Source organism: Mus pahari, chromosome 7, assembly GCF_900095145.1.
Source record: "Mus pahari chromosome 7, PAHARI_EIJ_v1.1, whole genome shotgun sequence".
Lineage (NCBI taxonomy): Eukaryota > Metazoa > Chordata > Mammalia > Rodentia > Muridae > Mus > Mus pahari.
In genome coordinates this window covers 78,983,790-79,005,392 of record NC_034596.1, presented here as the reverse complement: position 1 = coordinate 79,005,392, position 21,603 = coordinate 78,983,790, and the positions used below count along the sequence as shown (strand labels likewise).

At 42.3% G+C, this 21,603-nt stretch overlaps 1 protein-coding gene and 1 pseudogene across 7 annotated transcripts in view; both read left to right on the top strand.

Moving 5' to 3' along the window:
- The window catches only part of Numb (NUMB endocytic adaptor protein), a 126,913-nt gene that overhangs the window by 26,284 nt on the left and 79,026 nt on the right, over window positions 1-21,603 (top strand). For all 7 annotated transcript variants that reach the window (XM_021201567.1, XM_029540991.1, XM_029540992.1 and 4 more), the window contains exon 2: window positions 16,764-16,911. The gene's annotated coding sequence lies outside the window, so the exon portion shown is untranslated. The remainder of the gene's footprint in view (window positions 1-16,763; window positions 16,912-21,603) is intronic.
- Window positions 4,225-19,093, top strand: LOC110324057 (annotated as a pseudogene).

The following is a 21,603-nucleotide window of genomic DNA, read 5'->3' as shown; positions in this document are numbered from 1 at the left end:
CCCCCTCCCATCCCTTCCCTCCTTTCCCTTCCCTCCCTTCCTTTTCTTTTTTTAATGGTTTTTGTTGTTTTGCTTTTTGTTCTTGAGACAGGGTCTCTTTTTTTGTAGCACTGGCTATCATGGAACTCGCTCTCTAGACCAGGATGGCCTCAAACTCACAGAGATCCACTTGCCTTTACAAAGGAGTGAAGGCATGCACTATCAGCCCATCAGCTACTTTCTTTATCTTTAAAGGCAAGAGATTGTATTTTAGGGAGGCCCTGGGACTAAAGACTGTGCTAGCTTTTAGATTTTCTTCATTTTGAGAAGTAACTGATACATGCAGTATAATCTGTCATGTCTCAAAAACAGATTTAAGGCTTTTACACACTTCTTGTAACATATTCATTGTAAGGAATGATAAGTTTTTTTTTTTTTTTTTAAATCTGTGTTGCTGTACCAGATTTCAGTGAAGCTGCACAGTCTATAAAACAGCACTACATCAGAAATCAGAGGGCTTGATGCCCTCTGCTGTGACGTAGTAGTTCTGTGACCACAACCCTTTGCAGATTGCACTTCCTATAAGGAACATGAGAAGAAGAATGATACTTGTCTTGAATGACTACTGTATTAAATGTAACCGAGACTGTGTGTGTAGACTGTTAACAGCCTGTCTTAGTTAGGTTTTACTGCTGTGAACACACACCATGGCCAAGGCAAGTCTTTTTTTTTTTTTTTTTTTTTTTTTGAGACAGGATTTCTCTGTGTAGCCCTGGCTGTCCTGGAACTCACTTTGTAGACCAGGCTGGCCTTGAACTCAGAAATCGGCTTGCCTCTGCTTCCCAGGTGCTGGGATTAAAGGTATGCACCACCATCACCCAGCTTATATTATTTTCTTTTACAATTAATTTATATATGGGTGTACGTACATATGTATACTGCTACATGAGTGCTCATGTATGTGGAAGATGGGCCAATGCTGTGTGTATCTTCTTCAGTCATTCTCTTATATTTTGAGACAAGGTCTTTTACTGACCCTGGAGCTTACCAATTTGGCAAAACGAGCTGGTCAGAAAGTAGTAGCCAGTAGGTTACAAGCCTTTGCCTCCATTCCAGCTTTTTAAAATGTGCATGGTAGTGATCCAAACTCAGTTCTTTATGCTGGCATTACAAGCACTGTGCCCAGTGAGTCATCTCCCTCCCCCGATAGATTGTTCTCACTTAGGATGAATATCCTTAAGTTTTTATCTACCCTAACCATATCTTTTTTCACTGTATAAGAATTTATCCTTGCTAAAGTTAAAAATTGGTAAGGCTTTTTCTTATCACATTTAAGTTTAGGGTGTCATGAAAACAAAAGTAGTCTAGAGGCTACAGTGAGACCTCAGTTTTCCCAAGGCCTTTAGTTTTTGTTTTATTTTATAATTTAGTTTTTGTTATAGTTGTTGTTACAGGATCTCTCAGTGTAGGCCAGGCTGGCCTTTACTCGTGATCTTCCTGCCTCTACTGCCTAAGTGATAGGATTAATTTGTAATGGGGACAGTACTGCTGCCTGTGACCTTTGAGGATATGTTTCTTGCTGCTGTAAGGATTAGGATAGAATTGGTATTAGGGTACAGCTTTGGTATTCAGTGAGCAGGAAGCAGCCAGAAACCCCAGATACCAAAATCCCAAGTATGATGCAGCCATGTATGGTTTCCTTCAAACATTCATGTAGGCCTTTCTGTAGGTGAAAAACCTGTTCATACTCACTTGATCATGACATCCATTTTGTTTTATATTTAAACACAAAGGAGACTTTTAAATTTGTTTTTAATAAGACTGAGTTTCTGAGAATGCAACTACTGAGTAAACCGAGAGAAACTACCTTGTTTTTTTGAGGGTTTTACAAGAGTTGTTTGCTTCTTCGGCCTTAATGGCCTGCTCTGATTGTCCCATTCAACTTCTTTGTCTCACTCTGCAACTTTAGCTATCATATTCATGGCAATTTGATATATATAAATACAAGTGTTTATTTCCTTGATAATACAAACACTCTATGCTTATCCCTGAGTACTTACATATTAAAATTGAGGTGGAGATTACTTTTCATTTTTCATCTTATATAATACTATGCACTGTATTATTTTTCATTGTTTTGCAGTGAAGTCTCATCATGCTTTCTTCCCAAGTTCATGATCTTCAGGCCTCCTCTGCAGCCTTCAAAGCACCTGGGACCACAGGTCCATGCATGCCATTGTTCCTTATGTTAATCTTTAAAATTTGAGGATAGGAAGCTGGAGATATGGCTCAGCAGTTAAGAGCATATACTGCTCTTGCACAGTATCCCTCTGAGGGCACTTGTACTTAGCATCCACACAGGTGTACACAATACACATAAAAATAAAACTTTAGCCAGGTGGTGGTGGAGCGCGCCTTTAATCCCAGCACTCAGGAGATAGAGGCAGGCAGATCCATGAGTGAAGCCAGCATGGTCTACAGAGCAAGTTCTGGGACATTCAGGGCTACACAGAGAAACCTTGTCTTAAAAAACCAAAATGAATGAATGAATGAATGAATGAATGAATGAAAGAAACTATTCAGAATTGTGTTTAGTTTTTTCCATTTAATTATTTAATGTCTGTATCACTGCCCCCTTTCCCTCCTCACAGAGTCCCTTTCTCCATCAACCACCCCTTCTTCTTTTAGAGGTTGAGGGCCACCTGTGGGTATCCCCCACACCTTGGCACATCAAGTCTCTGCAGGGTTAGGTGCATTCTCTCCCATGAAGGCCAAATAAGACAGTCCACTTGGGGAATGGATTCCACAGACAGACAACAGCTTTAGGGACAGCCCCTGTTCCAGTTGTTGGGGGAACCACATGGAGACTGAGCTGTACATCTGCTACATATGTTCCAGGGGTCTTGGTCCAGCCTGTGTATGCTCTTTGGTTGGTGGCTCAGTCTCTGAGAACTTCTAAGTGTCCAGGCTAGTTAACTTTGCTGGTTTCCTGTGGAGTTCCCATCCCCTTTGGTGCTCTCAGTTGTTTTGATTTTTGTTCATCAACCTCTTTTCCTTCAGAATTTTTAAATTTTGTAGTTTTTTTTTTTAAAAAAAAAAACAAACCAAGATTTGTGTGTGTGTGTGTGTGTGTGTGTGTGTGTGTGTGTGTGTGTGTTTGTATTTGTGTCTATATGTAAACCTGTGCACTTAAGTATAGGTCACTGTGGAGGCCAGAAGAGGATGCTGGAGTACCTTGGAGCTGGAGTTACAGATGGTTGTGTGCTCTGAGATATTGGTGCTGGGAATTGGAATTAAGCCCTCTGCAAGAGCAGGTCATACATAATAAACACTGAACCATTTCTCTAGCCTCTAGTTTTGCTGTTTTTAAATTGTATCATGGAATCATATATGCTGCCTGTGCCCTGGACTACTCATTGCTGACCCCACCTGCCCTTGGGGGTTGGATGTGTGGTAGTGCGGAATCAACAGCACAGTCTCCAGAAGCAGGAGAGAAAAGCCACAGTAAGCTTGTCTGAATGCAAGCTTCTTTAATACCCTCCACCTGTGCTGCATTGGTCCCAAGAAAGGATCTTTTCTAAGTAACAGTTCCTGATTGGCTAGCAGGCAGTCTTCAGTTAGGTCCTCCTGCAGATGCTCGCCCCTGGCATTTTCATAGAGGTGGCTGTGTGTTCCTGCTACATTTCCACCCTTTCGTTTTTAGATTTTGACAGCCTAGTGGGAGCCGGGGTGCCATTGCTTTGACATTGTTGATCCCACCTCAGAGGATTCCCAGTATACTGGGCTGTTCCTGTTTTAGGTTGTTCTGGCTTCCAGGATCTTACCCGTGATTGACTACCAGCCCTCAAAGAGATACCACTCTGGAAGCATGTCACACAAGGTGTGTGTGTGTGTGTGTGTGTGTGTGTGTGTGTAATAGTCTATATGGTGGTCTCACAGATCTCAGCCATTCAGGCTTTGATCACTTCCTTAGGGAGTCCACATTTGGGATTTTTGAGAGCCATCAGCACCTGGAGGGTCACCTTATTTATGGAGCACTGCCTGGAGATATGCTTTTTGAGACACTTAAACAAAATAATTATTAGTATAACAATTCTTCCCATCATAGCATATGTGGCTATTCATGAGTCAGACAGCCTCTTAATATGGTTTCATACTTTCCCCAAGATCCCGGCATCTAGGGTACCCTGGTCGTATTGAAGTTGGCTATATACTACCTTAACAGCACAGAATAGTTAAGTAATAATGTGTCTGACCAGGTACCTTCAAGATATTGAGCCAACAGTCATTGAGCTTCAGTGGCATTATGTACCCGGTAAGAGGTAAGTAGGCAGATTGAGTGAAACCTGGGGCCGCATGCCAATAGAGACATTGACTCTTTTGCCAGTCAATCAATCTGAGTGTGAATGTGAATGGCTTTATAAAGATGTTGATTTAGTACCTCCTGTGCCTGTAGTGCCTCAGCAGACTTAGAGACTTTACAGCATTGACAGTCTCCACCATAGTGGCTGTCTGAATCAAGGCAACAGCTGCTGTTGTTGCCTTGGCAATGCCTGCAATGATGGCAGCTGTAATACCAAAATCCCTCTTTCCCCAGTGTAGGGATTGAAAGTGATCTGGGCCATCAGAGTGATGGCATGAAAGTGGGTGGCATTTACCACCAGCATCCAAATGGCCTCTGGTTCCCTCATTAGGATAGCCATTGTTGAATGTCCCATCTAGCAAGCAATCAGGAGACATTTCTCATTGAAGTAGTTAAGGCTATCTTTGACAATGGAGGTATTGGTGACCAGAAAGAAAAAAGGGAGGTCTGACACAGATTGGACTGGCTTTCCAGCCAATGTGGCTGCCAGTGGCCATGGAGATTGCCCCAGTCTACGTTTTCGCTGACTGGTTTATATGGAAATATGTCCCTTTAAAGAGATGGCCACCTTTTAAGAGAGTAAGGGGGCATAAATCAAAACAATCAGAGGGGCCACATAAATCCCAATTGCTCATAATGGGGTCATACTGGAATCTAGTGGAATCCCTGTTAACATAGGGAATATTGGAAGCATCATGTGAGGTAAACCTTCACATGCCAGGTGAGGTTAGATGACAATATTGGGTAGTCCCTGGTGAATTTTATACCTAGCGTGGGATGGCAGTGCTCCCAAAGGATAGGAAGTCCAATGAAAGTGGGCATTTGAGGGGCCCTTGGACAGCAAGGCAGGGGTAGACGTGATATGCTTGGGGGATCCTTTGGGGATTTGCAATCAGTAAGGGGGAATGTGAAGTTCCATGCCTAACATGGTGCCATAGGTTAGATTATCATGAAAGTCCCCCGTGGTCCTATTGTATAGTTGGATGCAAGGGCCAATGGAGGAGAGGATTTCCTCTGGGGACCAGGTGCCTTCCAGTCGTCATGTAGTAGTGACTATGTCCATGAAGGGCAAACTGAAACTCACATTAGAAGAGAAATGAACAGGGTAGGCCAGGGAGTTAAGTGCCACAGGCAAAAGAATGGGGAGCGGGGGCACCAAAGCCCGGAGCTCATCAGCCCGCCCAGGCTGAAGAAAAATTAATAAACATAGTATGTACATTACATCTCCTGATCCTGGTCCTCTCCTGGCTCCGTCTTTGACCCCTGTCCATGGCAGGGCAAATATCTCTCAAGGGCACCATATTGGCATGGTTGCCTCTTGGGGGAAAACACAAACATAGCCTCGCCCTCTCGTCAGAAAGGGAGCAGGTAGTTGCCATTGAGAGGTTATTGAGTCCCTCCATCTAACCAGTGGGAGGGGAGTGTCCCTCAGCAAAAAATGCCTAAAGTTTCTAAGCATGGTTCAGCCTTTTCTAATCGAATGAGAGAAAGTTCATATGGAACAGGACCTCTCCACCAAGGCTAGGTGTGGATCTTTTTTGGATTCTAGGGAGGTGACCTGTACTGGCTGGTTTTGTGTGTCAACTTGACACAAGCTGGAGTTATCACAAAGGAGCTTCAGTTGAGGAAATGCCTCCATGACATCCAGCTGTAAGGCATTTTCTCAGTTGGTGATCAAGAGGGGAGGGCCCATTGTGGGTGGTGCCATCCCTAGGCTGGTAGTCCTGGGTTTAATAAGAAAGCAAGCTGAGCAAGGCAGGGGAAGCAAACCAGTAAGTGACATCCCTCCATGGCCTCTGCATCAGTTCCTGCTTCCTGACCTGCTTGAGTTCCAGTCCTGACTTCCTTCAGTGATGAACAGCATGTGGAAGTGTAAGCTGAATAAGCCCTTTCCTCCCCAACTTGCTTTTTGGTCATGATGTTTTGTACAGGAATAGAAACCCTGACTGAGACATGACTCCCTTCAGTGAGTGATTTGCTCTTTCTATGATTGCTTGGCCTTGAGGATTATAGGGTATTCCAAAGGAGTGACTGATCGATCCTCCATGAGGATAGGAAGGCACTGAACTGCTGAGATGAATAAGCAGGTCTGTTGTCAGTCTTGAGTGCCCAAGGTGCTCCCATTAGCAGCATTGCTGATTTCATGACCTTAATAACATGTAAGGCCTTTCACCTGTCATGGCCACCATGTATACAAAGACTGAGCAAGTATCTACCACAACATGTACGTACCTAAGATTGCTAAAGACTGGGTAATGGGTGACATCCATTTGCCAGATTGCATTGGTGAATAGACCTCTATGGTTAACTCCTGATCTGCCAAGGGGACCCAATGGTGCAAGAGGTGCACATGTTGCACTGGAACTTGCAAGATGTTTACATTATGACATAGACAGTATGGGCCAAGAGCTTATGTAAATTCTAAGGAGAAAGGTGAAACATTGCTGGTGTAACATTCTGGCTTGTTCTAACAATTCCATGTCTATAGTCATAATCAGGGCACTTCTCTCATTTCCTTCTGCTAATAATGCCAGGCAATTTAGAATGTGATCTTACGTGTGAGATGAACCAGGGATGTGTTCTGTCCTCAAGAGCCTTCTGGATAGAGCGTATGCAGTCATGTATAGGGTTGTTTTGTTCTTTAATATAGAAGGAAAGGGCATGGACACCTTGTACTGCATATTGACTATCTGAGAAAAATACTGGCTCCTGTTGTTGCCACTCAAAGATTTTCACGAGTCCAAATAATTAACCTAGTTTCACTGAGTCAGGGTTAGGGAGAATATTAGTTGTGTCCTTTTCCTCCTGTCTTTGGGTAAGAACCACACATCTGGCGTTATTAGCATCAGAAAAGGCCATAGTTGCCTTGGGAATGGGGCAAAAGCTAGGAATGTTATGGAGTTTAACTATAGTTGGCAGCTGGGACAAAGCAGTAAGTCGCTCATCTGTTGGCTTGTGATTATCCACCACCATTGCTTGAAAGTTGATGGAATCTGCCTATATTGATTGAGAATACCGTAAAGAGAGCCAGGCGTGGTGGCACACGCCTTTAATCCCAGCACTCGGGAGGCAAGGCAGGTGGATTTCTGAGTTTGAGGCCAGCCTGGTCTACAAAGTGAGTTCTAGGACAGCCAGGGCTATACAGAGAGAGAGAGAGAGAGAGAGAGAGAGAGAGAGAGAGAGAGAGAGAGAGAGAGAGAGAAAATATACTGTAAAGTGAATGGTAGAATTATTTTGTCTAGTTTCCTATTATATGTTTGTTTGTTTTTTTTAGATTTATTTATTATTATATCTAAGTATATACTGTAGCTGTCTTCAGAGGAACCAGAAGAGGGCATCAGATCTCATTAAAGATGGTTGTGAGCCACCATGTGGTTGCTGGGATTTGAACTCAGGACCTTTGGAAGAGCAGTCGGTGCTCTTAACCACTGAGCCATCTCTCCAGCCCCTGTTATATGTTCTTGCTAAGCCTCTCTCCTTAAGGGCAAGGCAGAAAATAGTGTCAAACTTTGAGGTAAATCAGAATGGCCCTAGTGCAACCACATGTGAGGCCCATTCTGCCATAACATTCCTAGGATCCCCTCTAGGGACCACAGAATTATGGCCAGGAGTGGTTTCCCTGGATCATGCCTTTCTAGAGTTGTAGAAAGGAGTGCCAAAGCTTTCTGTAGTAGGTTGCTAACCTCAGATGTTAGTTTAACCCTGGCAGAGGGGCTGCTAGGAGAGAAAAAAGAGAGAAAAAGAGGTGTCTTTTTCTCTGGTCTGGAATAGACAGGAAAGGTTTGAGCCAGTTAACAGTTCCACACAATTGTAGCTCCACGAGGAAGTAGGATTCTTTTGCCAGGATGGAGCAGGCCAGGGGCTTAATCTTGTCAGAAATAGAAAAGCCCAGGAAGGTATATGGGGGAACTCTCTGAATCTTTGTGGGAGCAACCTTCAAGTTGAGTTTTTCTAAGTTAACCAACAATTGAGAGGACACCCTTTCAAGATCAGGCAACTAGGATGTGTAAGCATAATATGTAACCCATGTAATGGGTGACAAGGACATCCCTAGGGATTCCTGTATGGCTTCAACTACATATAACTGACAAATAGGTTATTTTTCATGCCCTGGGGAGGACTGACCACTGATATCTTTTAGCTGGTCTATTAGTTTGAATACTGTGTAGGCAAAATGGCATCTATCCTGGGGAGCCAAAGGGATCTGGAAAAAGCAATCCTTAATATCTGTGATCATCACATGATACTTGGGTGAGATAGCACTAGAATGAGGCAGTCCCACTTGACTGTTGCCCATTTTTTCCATATGTTCATAATGGCTCTCAGGTCCTGAGAAGCCTAGATTTCCTTGACTTGTTTTTTTTTTTTTTTTTTTTTTTTGGTTTTTCGAGACAGGGTTTCTCTGTGTAGCCCTGGCTGTCCTGGAACTCACTTTGTAGTCCAGGCTGGCCTCAGAAATCCACCTGCCTCTGCCTCCCAAGTGCTGGGACTAAAGGCATGCGCCACCACACCCAGCTCCTTGACTTGTTTTTAATGACAAAAATGGGAGTATTATGTCTGCTGGTAGAATGTTCCAAATGAACCAACGCTAATTGTTTCAAGATCAGTTCCTTGAGAACAGAAAGCTTAGGTTCAAAAATGGGCCACTGGTCCACCCAGATATTGGCTTGAGATAGGCCAACAGTATAGGGTCAGGTACCTTGATGTCAGTTGGTGCTGGGTGGGCAGTGGCCATTAGAATTGGGGGTGGGAGTTTAAAATGTCTTCCTGCTTTTGAGAATGACATTCCTTAACACAATGGAAACCTTTGTTACAACAAGGGCATTTGGTCTTGGGCCTAGCTGAGGGGTAGTCCGTCTGAGGTGACCAGGAGGGCCCTTCATGAAGAGGGCGCATCCTCTTACACACTCCATGACCAAGGTGTCAATAGAGGCAGTCAGGGCCTGCACCAGGGTCCAAATTATGAGTGACAACAACCCATTTATGGGTATCACTATTCCCTATGGCTGCCACAGCATTGTGAGTGGGGGCGTTAAGTGCTTCCCATGCAAGCTGCTTGATGAGCATGTCTCTGCTTGGGCCAGCATCAACCGGCCTTTCCACTGCCTCAGTTACACAAAACTGGAAGACCATGAAGGATTCCCCAGACTGCTGGACAAGAGTGCAGGCCTTAAGGGTTAAAGTAAGCATTGCAGTCCAATAGTGTCCTGAGCATCTCTTCTAATAGCAGTTCCCAATTGGCTACCATTGTCTGTGTCTGCAGTCCTTGGTCTCTCAGGCAGTCCTCAATTAGGTCTTCCTGCAGGAGATGCTTTTGTGATTGCTCGCCCCTGGCATTTACATAAAGGTGACCCCGCCTCTGTGTGTGTGTGTGTGTGTGTGTGTGTGTGTGTGTAGTGTATGTATACATATATATATATATATACACACACATACACACATATACATATGTATAGGTACGTGTACACACAAACACATATTGCTTTGTTCTAGTCAATATTGTGGATTTTTTTTTTTTTGTCCAGGCTAGCTTTGCCCTCTGGATCCCTTGCCTCTGCCTTTTTGTTTTTTGTTTTTTCGAGACAGGGTTTCTCTGTGTAGCACTGGCTGTCCTAGAACTCACTCTGTAGACCAAGCTCAGAAACTGCCTCTGCCTCCCGAATGCTGGGATTAAAGGCGTGCGCCACCACTGCCCAGCTCAATATTGTATTTTTAAGAGTCATCTATATTGTATAGCTCCTTTGGCCAGATGCTTGCCTAAGATGCTTGAAATCCTGGGTTCAGTCCCTAACACTCTATGAACTACCTATAGTAACAGCACTCAAGGAGAGGGAGGAGGATCAGAAGTTTAAGGTCATCTCTGGCTACATGGTAAATTGGAGGCGCCTCAAAAAAGTTGTTTTTTTTTTTTTTTTTAATGACTGTTATATTTTTCTTATGTCTTCAGGTACACATGGACAAGATTCTCTCTCTCTCTCTCTCTCTCTCTCTCTCTCTCTCTCTCTCTCTCTCTCTCTTTCTCTCTCTTTCTTTTTGTTAATTGGGCAACAGATCCCATTATAGATGATTCTAAGCCACTATGTAGTTACTGAGAATTGAACTCAGGCCCCTGGAAGAGGAACCAGTGCTCTTAACCACTGAGCCATCTCTCCAGCCCTCTACAGTGAATTTTAAAAAAAATATATTTTTGAGACTAGTTTGTCTATATAGTACTAGGCTGTCCTTAGACTTGTGACTTTCTTGCCTTTGCCTTCTGAAATGCTGGGATCACAGGTGTACATTACACCTCTACACATCACTTATACACCAGGTGTGTAGGAGGTGCAGGGGGACATGCATGCTAGGCAAGGACTCTTATCAGATTTGATTCATCCCAGCCTCTGTTACACATCTTTTTGATATAAAAGTTTTGTACTTAGTTTGCTTTTTTATGGTAATCTAAATATTAGGGCTCTTATTTCCTTGTTTTTGGTTAATTTTAGTTATGTAGGATGTAGTTGATGGGAGGTAATTTGTTTGCTTTAATTTTTTGTATTGTCTTAAAAGCTATTGAAGTGGGTATTTTTATTGGTATTTCTGTAGTATGAGTTGTTTTGTCCTTTTCTAGACTCTAAGTTAAATACCCAAGTCTCTTGATTATGTATAATCTTTGTGTTCCTTCTCTCTCCTTCCTCCCTCCCCCTCCACTTGCATAGGTGGTGAATAGTTGCGTGTAGTTTTAAAATCAAAACCCACACTAAATCTGGCTACACTCTGGTCTTGGCGGTCTTGCCCACCCCCATGGCCAGCCCCAAGTGGCCATCTTGCCCTGGTTTCCACTGCCAGCCTGCTGCCAAGCTGCTCTGGGCAAAAACCTGCTCCCAAGCTAGCTGAGCTGACCGAACCAGTCTTTCCTGAAATGCCTGGAGCTGCTGCTCTTACTTCCCCCTGTTGCTGGGCTGCAGAAAGCCAGCTATAGCTCACTCAGATCCCCTTCGCCCTGTGAAATGAATACACTAGAGACTTATATCAGCCAGATTTATAATGATAAATCTCCAACCCCAAAATGCCTGTGTAAAGAACACACAACTCAGTAATTACGAGCTGCATGCTTAGATTAGACAAATATACCACCTCACTACTTACTCTATTGCCCAGCTATGAAATCTGTAGCTACTTGTGGCTCCTCCAGGTCACTGGGTCTGCTCCGTCTTTCTCTCCCTCTGTCCTCTGTCTTGTCTGGCCTTATTCTTCCTCTTTCCCCTCTCTAAAACTTTCAGCTCGGCCTTTCCCTTCCACTGCCCAATCACAGGCTCTATCCTTATCTGACCAATTAAGATTTCACTTGACCTCACCTGAGTATGTGATCTACTCCTCATTGAAGCACCCTTCTTGAGGGAGCAGAAAATAAAAACAGCAACCCACTACAGTAGACAAGTGCTCTGATTTCATCTGTCTCCTACTTCCTTTCCTTTTGTTAAGAATTGTGAAGCAGTCTTAGCTAAAGAGCCTTTGTTTTATTTTTTGTGTATATATGTGTGTGTATATGGGTTCATGAACATATACATAGGTATGTGCAGTTGCATGTGGAAGGCAGAGGTTTATACTAGCTGTCTTTCTTATTTGAGACAGGGTTGCACACTGAATCTTGTTGATACCTATCAAAATTATCCAGGTCTGATTAAAACTTAAATCTTAGACTAATGTTGCTCTTCTCTGAGCTGTTTCTAAAATGGACCTACATAGAGGTGTAAGCAATCTTGTCCATTTACATTTAGGGAGATAATAAAAGATTCTTTGTTGCTTTTTTTGATATAAAGTCTCACTATGTAATCTGGCTTGGAAGTTGCTGCGTAGTGGGCTTTGGACTGGTGGTCCTACTGACTCAGCTCCATGAGTACTAGGATTAAAGGTGTGTGTGCCAGCATACTTAGATGAAAAGGTTCTTAAGGAATCTTCTGGAGGTAGTGGTAAAGTGTTACAGTGGAGATTGAGCTTTTAACACAGGGGAAATTTTGGCAAACCAAATCTTTGAGCCAACAGTCTCTAATTATTTATGTTCTGTGAGTATACATTGCCAGTATCTTCCAGTTTCATTTCTGTTGCTATGATAAAATCACCTGTCAACTTAAAGGGTTTGTTTTAGCTCACAATTCCACGTCACAGCCCATCATAGCAGAGAAGCTGAGGCTACAGGAATTTAAAACAGCTGGTCACATCCACAGTCAAGCACAGAGTGAATGAATGTATGTGTACTTGCCAGGGTTCAACTGGTTCTCTCCTTTTCATTCAGTCCAGGGCCTAGCCCATGAATTGCTGCCACTCACATTCAAGGTGGGTCTTCCCATGTCTATTAACTTAATTAAGAAACTCCCTCAAAGGTATGAAATCAGGCCAATCTAATCTAACCTGTTCTCATTGAGACTACTTTCCCAGGTGATTAGTCTAGATTGGGTTAAGTAAAAACTAACCATTACATAGTGTTTTAAATTGAGATTTTAGAAATTGAGATATTTTTCCTTTTTAATAATAATTTTAGGAGTAATCCATTTTCTTTTAAATGTAGCAACTAGCCTATTCTAATCCTAAAATGCCAAATAGTTTATGGATGTGTGTGTGTGTGTGTGTATTTGTGTGTGTATACACATGAATGCATGTGAGCATGTGTGTGTTTTAAGACCAGGACTCACTATGAGGCTGGCCTCAAGCTTTTGGTCCTGATTTGTCTGAGCTCTGGGATTTCAGGCTTGTTTCACCTTGTCTGGCTCTCACTTATAAGTTCTGGCTCTTGATTAGTGTTGGGATAGTTGACAGCAGCCGCAGGACAGTAAAGAGGCTTCATTTGCTTTGCTGTTACAGAAGCAGAGAGATGGAAAATGTCCTGGATGAATGTGAGATTTATTCTAGAACTCTAACTTTTGGTGTTGTTTGGTCAAATACATGTCAGGTATTTTTACTAGTAATGTGGTTTCTTAACATATCTGAAAGGCAATTATACCTATTGTCATTTCTCTGTGTTTTGCTGCTGTTTAATCTCTTTGATAATGCAACTGTAAAATTGAAAGTAAAATATTGAAAACTTTGCAGTCTGTTCAAGAATTAGGCCAATGGAAAAATGAACTGAAACACATTGTTCGCTAAAACTAATTTGTAAGTTACATCTGAAATTGTTTTGGTAGTGCAGCTGTTGGAATAAAATTCAGCTGTTGTTTTTTTAAAAAATAAATATCATTATCTGAGAGTAGATGGCTGTACAAAACAAATTGTGACTGTTGTTCAGCTTTTACTTCCTTCCCTCATTTTTCCTTTAAGGCCATACAAGCCGTCCTATGAACCCTCTCACACACAAGATGTAAGAGAGCTGGGGTACAGCACAATGCTAGACCCTAGATTCCCACTATCTCAAAAGGTGTGTTGAGTGGAGAAAGAAAGAAAATTACAAATGACCCAACATCATCATCATCATCATCATCATCGTTATTAGCATTAGTGTTTTGCAGAGTTGAGGATTGAACCCAGGGCTTTGTACTTGCTAGACAAATAAATATTCTACCACTGACTTACTTAGTGTTAGTTTAGCGTTGCAAGGCCACATTAAAAATTTTTTGAGGGTAAGGACTGCACTTTATATTTATGTTTGACCTAAGCAATTAAAAACTCTTCATGTGGGGGCTGGTGAGATGGCTCAGCGGGTAAGAGCACCCGACTGCTCTTCCAAAGGTACAGAGTTCAAGTCCCAGCAACCACATGGTGGCTCACAACCATCCTTAACAAGATCTGATTCCCTCTTCTGGAGTGTCTGAAGACAGCTGCAGTGTACTGACATATAATAAATAAATAAATCTCATGTTCTGTTAGCAAAAGTATTTGTAGCAAATGTTTCTAGTTTTGGTAAAAATCTAAATTTTATAAACAGAATTATTATTTTTTTAAAGGACTTTAGAATCAGGGATCTGTTTTATTTATTTTTTAAGATCAACTATTTTTTTATTGAAAATAGATTTTTTTCATAGATATGTTGATTACAGTTCTCCTCCCCCAATTCTTCCCAGATCCTTCCCACTCATCCAAATCCATAAATACCCTTTTTTGTTCTCTATCATTAGAAAAAAAAAATAGACATCTAGGGAAAAAGTATAAGCAATCTTAGCTCAACTTAGTAATTTTTGCTCTTGGAACTTTCTAAACTTGCTGTACCTCAGGTTTGTTAGTTACAAAGCAACAATGTCAATAGCTCACTTTATGAGCCATTAGGATTAAATAACTTAATTCACAGAAATTTCCTAGGAAAAACTGGCAACTTGTAGTACCCAGTAAACATTAATTGTTACTAACCTTTTTATTCAGAAACACCTCTGTTGTATCATTATGGCGAATTTGTATTGCTTTTGTTGTTTGTTTGGGTTTTTTTGTTTTGAGACAGTATCTTTTTGTTGTTGTTGTTTTGTTTTGTTTTGTTTTTTTCCAGACAGGATTTCTCAGTCTAGCCCTGGCTGTCTGTCTTGGAACTCACTTTGTAGACCAGGCTGGCCTCAAACTCAGAAATCCTCATGCCTCTGCCTCCTGAGTGCTGGGATTAAAGGCGTGCGCCACCACGCCTGGCTGAGATAGAGTATCTTTGTGTACCCTTGGCTGTACTAGAACTAGCTCTGTAGACCAGGCTGGTCTTGAACTCACAGAGATCCTCCTGCCTCTACCTCGAAAGTACTGAGATTAAAGGTGTGTGTCGCCACCACCTGGCTTGTATTGCTTCTTAAAACAAGCATATTTTGATTCCAATATGATACATGTGGCTAACTAGACTGCACACTAAAAATTGCTGTTAAGTAAAAACCCTAAGAACATTTTACTTTCAGATTCTGTACTAGCTAGTGTTTGGCTACTTGAAACAAGAAAGAGCTGTTTGAGAAGAGAGAAAGTCAATTGATAGAATCTTTCCACTAGATTGGCCTGTAGGCAAGCCTGTGCACAGTGCGTTTTCTTGATTAATGATGTGCCGTCCCTGGCCAGTTGTCCTGCATGGTATAAGACATCGGGCTGAACAAGCCATGGGAAGCAAGCCAGTAAGTAGTGTTCCTTGATAGCCTTTGCTTCATTCAGTTCCTGTCTCCAGGTTCCTGCCTTGGGATCCTGCGGACTTCCTCAGATGGTGTGCTACAGGTTGAAAGATGAGATTAAACCCTTTCCTTCCCAAGTTGCTTTTTGGTAATGGTGTTTTTATCACAATAGAAACTCAAAGATAGAAATCATACCTTTTTTGTTTTGTTTGTTTTTGATGCAAGGTCTCATAGCCTAAGCTGGCCTTGAATTCACTGTGGAGTTGAGGATGACTTTGAATTCCTGACTCTCTTGTCTCCATCTCTGTTGTGCTGGGACTATAGGCAAACATCACTTTGTTTTTTGATATTTTGAGACAGTTTCTCACTCTATTGCTCAGGCTGACTCAGAACTTACTGTGAAGTCCAGACTGGATATCCCCAGTACCTGTGTATGATATCTCATGCTTATAGTTCTAGCAATGGAAACCATGTTTGACACTGTCACACATTAAAAAACAACAACAAATACTATGTTATCATACTATAATAAAAGAATTTAACCTCAAAAAAATAGGAAAGGCAATGTCATATTAAAGCACAGTTGATAACTTTATACATACTGTCTTGTCATGCCTGGTACCTGTTTAGGACTGGATTTCAAGAATTGCTAACTTAATCTCCTCTTTTAAAGAGAGGACTGCCCCTAGGGGTGTATCAGAGCTCTTACAGCAGAGTAGAATGACAACTGAGTCTAGACCCAGATCACCCACGTTGTAAACAGATCCCCTCAGTTTCCACCACTTGAGAATTTGTGTTACAAAGAATCAGGCACAGAGAATCCATGACTTAATTAGGATCAGTAGTAGCTCCTAAGAAATCAGAGATGGGGCTAGGTAAGATAGGCACAGCTGTAATCCTAGTACTTAGATCACAAGTTTTAGCCTGGCCTGGGTTCATAGGGTGACTACCTTTAAAAAAGAAAAAGGAAAGCTGGAACTTGAATCTACAGTAGCCATCCAATTATTTTTGCATGATTTGACTCCCATCTTTAGTGAAACTTGTTTTCTGTGTACCTTAAGAGACTGTTTTCTCCTATACATTTTTATTTGTTTATTGTGTGTGGGTGTGTGTGTGCGTGTGTGTGTGCGCGCGCGCGCATGTGCTGGTTGCACATGATAGGGGTGTAGGAAGGGTGCATACTGTAGTGTCCATATGGAAGACAATGGAAAACTTTGAAGAGTTGATTCTCTGATTCTACTGTGGATCCCAGGGATTAAAGTTGGTTACCGGGCTTGCACTCCCACTGTGCCTTCTTGCCGTTTGCCCTTTTAGTGTATGGAGGTAGAGTATAAGGGATTGAAATCGAAAAGATGTGTCTATATTGAAATTTCCTTTCCTTGCAGATTTCAGATTTTGCAGCCTAAGGAACATTTTCCCAGGGAGAAAGGTGCCAGCACAGCCACCTTGGCAACCAAGATCCTGATCCATAGCCACATAACCACAGACTGGAGTACTGGTGGGCCACAGTCCTCAAATACCTTCTCAAGACAGGTAGGTAAAAGACAGTGGGTTATTAACTGCTGGACAAGACCTTCCTTCATGGTCTTCCTAAATTTTACTTTATATGTGTAGGTGTTTTGCCTGCTTGGATGCCTGTGTTAGATGTATATCTGTATACCATAAGTATACCTGCTACCTGAGAAGGCCATAAGAGTGTGATGAATTTGGAACTGGAATTAAAGGTTTTCTTGAGCCACCATGTGGGTGCTGGGAATGATACCTGGCTCTAGGAGAACAGTGCTCTCAGTAGCTAACCCATCTCTCCAGCATCCTTCCTGGTTTTGGTTAGATCAGCTAGTTAACTGGCTTTAAACTTTTAACCGCTTTTCTTGGTAAAAACAAAGAACTCCAAATCTTAGGCAGTGGGTAATACACTTTCTTTATTTTAAAGAATATTAAGTATTCTTTAATGTTTAATATTTAATGGTAAGTTTTAATTATTTCAATATTGAATGTTTGGTGGTAAAACAGGATAGTTTTGTTTCCTTTTTTGCATTTTCAAATTGTGTTTATGAACTTGTGTGACAGTTAATGATTTCATTACAAATTACTATACATTTAGTAGCTTTTAAAGCATTAACTCTCTAGCTAATATCTATTTTGTTTTGAGATAGAATCTTACTCTGTAGCCTTGGCTGACCTATAACTTGCTATGTAGTCCATGCTGGCTTTAAACTCACAGCATTTCACCTGCCACTGCCTCTTGATTGCTGGGATAAAAGGTGTGTGTCAGGGCTCCTAAGTCCTCCCCTGGCTGCGGCACAGCCTGGAGCATGGCCTCTCCCCCAGACTCCTGTGTCTTCTTCGGAGTTTCCCAAGAGGAACTTCCAATACTGCCAAGACCAGTACTGGGACCAGTTCCACAAAGATGTGGCCAACTCTGGACCCTACGTGAGTGGTTCGGGGACTTGGCTTCCTTCCGTGCCCTCCTAGAGCTGGAACTGTGTCTTGAGAACTGTATTCTTGTGCTAGGTGGTGGGAACAGTGCCTTGAGCTATTGAGTACTCCTTGGTGGCTTCCCTAATGTGACCAGTGTGGATTACTCTTCAGTAGTGGTGGCAGCCATGAAAGTTCGCTATGCCCATGTGCCTAGTCTACGCTGGGAGACCATGGATGTTCAAGCACTGCACTTCCCTAGTGGGTCCTTTGATGTTGTCCTCCAGAAGGGCATGCTGGACGCCCTGCTGCCTGGGGAGCTGGATCCCTGGACTGTATCTTCTGAAGGTGTCCATACTGTGGACCAGGTGCTGAGTGAGGAGAGCTGGTTGCTGGTTCCTGGAGGCTGATTCATCTCAATGACTTCTGCAGGTCCCCATTTAGGATCGGACACTATGCTCAGTCCTGTTATGACTGGTCACTGAGGCATACAACTTGTAGCAGTGGTTTTCATTTCCACTTTTACATCATGCATAAGGGCAGAGAGCTCAGTGTGTCCCAGCTGGCCCTGGGGTCCCAGATCCTTTCACATCCAAGCCCTCCTGCCTCACCCTGCTTCCTTCAAGACACAGACAATGAGGACTTCCTCAGTGCTATTCAGCTCTGAGACTGGAAGTGTGATCTTCAAGTCCTCCCTGCCTTTGTGCATTGGAATTCCCAATTTGGGGCTGGGGATTGGTTGCTGGGTACTCAAATCCAGAGTCTTGTACATAAAAACAGTGCTGGTGGGATCAAGCCTGTGTGAACCAAAAAAAAAAAAAAAAAAGTAAAGGTGTATGTCACCACACCTGGCAGGCATGTTTGTTTTAATAATATAATTTGATGGGTTTGCTTGTCTCCATTAACATGGTATGAGGTGGGTTAGCTAGGAGTGTGACTCAGTGCCTAGGAACTGGAATTATTTGAAGCTTGCTCGCTCCTGAGTCTGGTGGTGAATGCTGACTTGGCTGCATGCTCACCCTGGGCTGTTGGCCAGTACACCTACACTTTACTTCTCCTTGTGACTGCTTGGCTTTCTCACAGCATGGCTAACTAGATTTAAGAAAGAACATCCCAAGAGAGGAGGGTGAAGGGACATGACTTGCTTCACTTAGCTTGGAAGTCACATAAAATCACTTTATTCCATTTCTCAGAAGTTGTAAGAGTCCATGTAGGTTAGGAGAATTGGAAAGCGGTCATAAGCCCACCCCTTGAAAGCAGGACTGTCAGCATCCCATTGCATTTGATAGGAAGTCAACTACCCTAGATACCTTCTGGGAATACAGTTTGTCACAGCTTGTATTTTTTTTTTTTTTTTTTTTTTCAAGACAGGGTTTCTCTGTGTAGCTCTGGCTGTCCTGGAACTCACTCTGTAGACCAGGCTGGCCTCAAGCTCAGAAATCCCCCTGCCTCTGCCTTCTAAGTGCTGGGATTAAAGGAATGGGCTGCCACTGCCCGGCTCACAGCTTGTATTTTTAAAATTCTATTATTAGGTGTGTGTGTGGGCAGTGCACAAGTGCCACAGCACACATGTAGAGATGAGAGGACAGCTTTCAGGAGTCAGTCCTCTCCTTCTATCAGAGGCACGCTTGGGATTAAACTCAGGTTGTCAGGCTTGGCACCATGCATCTTTTCCTGCTGAACCATCTTACAGATCCAGAGAAATAATATAATGCATGAGACCTAGGATTGATCCCTAACACTACAACTTGTAGATATACAGATATGGTGGCACACACTGTAATCTCAGATTAATAAATAATAAATTAATAAATAATCTCGGTAATTAACCTGGGAAGCAGAGGCAGATGGATTGCTATAAGTTTCAGGCCACTCTCTATGCATGGTAAATTCTAGATCAGCCAGACTAACATAGCAAGAATTTGTCTCAAAGTATTGTGTGTGTTTGTATGTAGGCATGCTCTTAAGTGTTTTATATACTTAGAGTCCCAACACTTCAGAGACTGAGACAGGAGGATTGAGGGTTTAAGGCCAGCCTGCCTGGCTACAAAATATGACCCCCCCCACCTTCATCTCAAAAAATCCCCAAAGGGTTGAGACTAGATTGATGATTCGCTGGTTAAGAGCACTTGTTGCTCTTTCAGAGGACCCACATAGTGGCTTATGACCATTTGTAGTTCCAGTTCCAAATGATCTGATGCCTTTGATCTCCTTTGGCACCAGACATGTACATGATGCAAATCTTTACATGCATGTAGAATACTTGTATACATTAAATATATATATATATATTTTTTTTTTTTTTAAAAAAAGGTTTAAGTTGGGCAAGTGGCACACACTTTCAGTCCCAGTACTTCAGAGGCAAAGACAGGTGGATCTCTGAGTTCCAGCCCACCCTGCTCTACAGAGTTAAGTTTCAGGACAACCTGGGCTACATATAGAAACTGTGTTTTAAAAACAAACAAACAAACAAATCAAACAGAGGTAAGCTTTTGGGACCTCAAGTCTAGACAAAGAATCACAGATAACGGGAATGCTGAGATTGGGAATAATAAATTGTTTTCTTGGAAGAACACCTCACTTGGTTTTCCAATACCAAGGACCCTGAGATCATAGACATACAAGCAATATTATATATACTGAGCAGGTTGTATTTAGGAACACACACGCACATGCCAGACATTTGAGAGAGAGCCAGTGGGTTCATGAGAAGAGTTGGAGGAAGTAATTTAAAAAGTAAAAACCAAGCCGGGTGTGGTGGCACAGGCCTTTAATCCCAGCACTTGGGAGGCAGAGGTGCACTTGGGAGGCAGAGGCAGGTGGATTTCTGAGTTCGAGGCCAGCCAGTGAGTTCCATGACAGCCAAGGCTACACAGAGAAACCCTGTCTCGAAACCCCCCCCCCCAAAGGTAAAAACCAAAAAGTTTATTTTAAAAAACCATACATATAAAATAAATGAAAAAGATGAACATTCCATAAGAATTTGAGTTCTTCTTGTCTAGTGGAGTATGATTTTAAAGTAATTGGGGCTTTCAAGAGGAATAAAATACAAATACACATATATTTTTTAAAGGGTTGTATTAGATTGTCTTACACAGTTGAAGTCTGTCTAGCCAGTTCAGCAGTGGCCCTAGACATGTTACTGTGGAGTCTGTACTGAAAGCCTAAAGAAACTGGAGTCTGATGTCCACAGGCAGTGGCAACAGCAGTAGATGCACTCACTACTCAGGAAAAATGGAGTTTGCACACACTGTTGGGCTTCCTTCCACCTTTTGTTCCATTCCCCCTACCCATCTCCCCAGGGCACTCACCTGTTAGAGGTGCAACCTATATTCAAGGTGTGTTTTTTTTTCCTCTTTAGTTGCTGCTATGTATGCCTGTCGTCTCTACTCTCATAGACATGCTTTACTAAATGTTCTAGGTGTTTCTCCACCTAAGCAAGTTGACAGTCAAGATTAATTATCAAAATGCCTACATACAAAGAAAAAAAGATTTTGGATGTTATTTTGTGATAACAAAGTAATAAATACATAATTAAAAGCAGAGAAAAAGTATACAGACAAGACAGCGTATAAGATTTATAGCTTATTTTCTTCTTCTTTTTTTTTAAAGATTTATTTATTTATTATATGTAAGTACACTGTAGCTGTCTTCAGACACCCCAGAAGAGGGCATCAGATCTTGATACGGATGGTTGTGAGCCACCACGTGGTTGCTGGGATTTGAACTCCGGACCTTCGGAAGAGCAGTCGGGTGCTCTTACCCACTGAGCCATCTCACCAGCCCTTATTTTCTTCTTTAACCCAA